This window comes from Scyliorhinus canicula, chromosome 8 (genome assembly GCF_902713615.1).
Source record: "Scyliorhinus canicula chromosome 8, sScyCan1.1, whole genome shotgun sequence".
Taxonomy (NCBI): Eukaryota; Metazoa; Chordata; class Chondrichthyes; order Carcharhiniformes; family Scyliorhinidae; genus Scyliorhinus; species Scyliorhinus canicula.
In genome coordinates this window covers 12,984,610-12,987,126 of record NC_052153.1, presented here as the reverse complement: position 1 = coordinate 12,987,126, position 2,517 = coordinate 12,984,610, and the positions used below count along the sequence as shown (strand labels likewise).

General features: G+C 45.2%; 1 non-coding gene across 1 annotated transcript; it reads right to left on the bottom strand.

Moving 5' to 3' along the window:
* Positions 1–988: 988 nt before the first annotated feature.
* Positions 989–1,061, bottom strand: trnav-cac. Its single transcript has one exon. It is a non-coding gene; the product is annotated as a tRNA-Val (tRNA).
* Positions 1,062–2,517: the final 1,456 nt, after the last annotated feature.

Sequence of the window (2,517 nt, the reverse complement as noted above, 5' to 3'; positions counted from 1 at the left end):
AATCCCGCCCTGTATATTTTCAAGAGGTAATTAAATATAGCACTTGGGGTGAATGGGATCAAAGGATATTGGAGGAAGGTGGATCAGGCTACTGAGTTGGATGATCAGCCATGATCATAATGAATGGAGGAGCAGGGCCCGAAGGCCGAATGGCCTCCTCCTGCTCCTATTTTCTATGTTTCTCTGTAACGCATGACACGCAGGGAGAGTCCAAGGGGAACAAACAAACTAATCAGGTTATTCCTGATCCGGTTACGAATATAATTAACTTTTCGTGGGACGTGGGCGTCGCTGGCTAGGCCGGCATTGATTGCTCATCTCTAATTGTCCTTGAGAAGTTGGTGCTGTGCGGATTTGGTGAACCACTGTAGTCCTGGTGGTGTAGGTACATCCTCCCTGCTGTTAGGAAGGCAGTTCCAGGATTTTGACCCAGTGACTGAAGGGAAGACGATAGAGCTCCAAAGCAGGATGGTGTGCGGCTTGGAGGAGAACTTGCAGTCGGTGACATCCCCATACATCTGCTGCCCTCATCCTTCTCGGCAGCAGAGGTCACAGATGAAGATTCTGTCAAAGGGGACTGGGTGAAATGCTATAGTGCTTCTTGTATATGCTACACACTGCTGCCACTGGTGGTGGGTGGCAGTGAATATTCAAGATGGTGGATGGGGTGCTGATGTCCTGGATGGAATTGAAATTATCAAGTGTTGTTGGGGCTCCACTCATCCAAGCTCATGGAGAGTATTCCATTGCACTCCTTTTTTAAAAAATTTAATTTTTTCCAATTAAGGGGCAATTTAGCATGGCCAATCCACCTACCCTGCACATCTTTGGGTTGTGGGGGCGAAACCCACGCAAACACGGGAAGAATGTGCAAACACCACATGGACATTGACCCAGAGCCGGGATCAAACCTGGAACCTCGGCGCCGTGAGGAAGCAGTGCTAACCCACTGCGCCACCCTGCTGCCCAATGATAAATATTTTTTTGATGACTCTGCCCGGTTTCGAACCGGGGACCTTTCGCGTGTGAGGCGACTGTGATAACCACTACACTGCAGAATCCGCTGGCTTCCATCACACTCCTGACGAGTGACCTGTCGATGATGGACAGGCTTTGAGGAGTCAAGAGGTGAGTTGCTCATCACAGAATTCCCTGCCTCTGTCTTCCTCTTGTAGCCATAGTAATTATATGGCTAGTCCAGTTAATTCCATTCTAGCTATTGGCCATCTATTTTTTAAATACAAGGGCACATTCAAGGTACTGTATAGTGCTGCCACAGAGAAAGGTTCATATAGTGTCATTTACAACCTCTGGGTGACACAAAGAGCTTGAGGGCCAATGAAGTATTTTTGAAGGTCAGTCACTGCTGTAATATAGGAAGTGCTGCAGCCAATTTGCGCACAGAAAGCTCCCACGGCAACTTTCCTTTTGCTGTGGTAACAGTTGAGTGATAAATAATATGCAAGACACCAAAGGGAGCTGAGCCCCCTCACTCTTCTTTGAGTAGCACCATAGGCTATTTGATGACTACCTGAAAGGGCGGATGCCCTTCACTGAAAAATCCCCTTTCTGACAGGGCAAGACTCATTCAGTGCTGAACTGGAGTGTCAGCTGAGTTTATGTGCTCAAGTGTCTGGAGGAGGTGTTGAATCCTGAACTTTCTGACTGGGGTGCTGTTCCTTGAGCCACAGCTGCCACTGCCACAAAGGAGAAACACATGCAATATTCAGGTAACAAAGAGTCATTTGGTATTGCAGAACTTGAGTATTCATGAAAAAAAAGAAGCTCGTCAAAGTTTTTTATATTGCACTCAGCAGGACACAATGCAAGAATACCGATGTAAGGGGAACACAACAATTTGTACTGCACGAGAGGAAAGTGCTGAGTGAGCTGGCCAACCAATCAGGCTTCCTTCTCATATGGTATAAATTGATATTTTCCCCTTATATCAGTAATCTTGCAAAGTGAACCTGGTGAGTACAAGGTGAAAAGCTTTGACATGTCTCTTTTCTTCAGCAACATTAGGGTTAATAAAATGCGGCATAACTGGTGCCCAGGCTCAATATTTTATTTTGGGCAGGATAAAATGAGGAGATTTGAGAGAAATGTAGGTTAGTCACCAATAAATTCAGTAGCAATGTTCTTGTCTTGTGACTGTAACATTTGGCAGGTGAAAAACACCAAGCATGCTGCCAGAACAATTTTGAATCTTCACCCACACAAGTGACTGTAAAGCTGGACACTTGGCTGGTGGACTACATTTTTGTGCTCCTGGGACGTTCTGAGTGATAGTAGGAGACATATGTGCTATCTTTCAATGTGCAGTACACAGTCACTTCATGCAGATCACACAAGACCTGTTTGCGGTGTTCAGTAATTTGATTGTGAAAAACAAGCAGTGGCATAATAATAATAATGGCATTCTGTTGAAGGAAACACGTTCCCTATCCAAATGCTGAATTGCAATGTGACTTACATCAAAAGAGTCATATATTGACTAAACAATCAGGTTCAAAA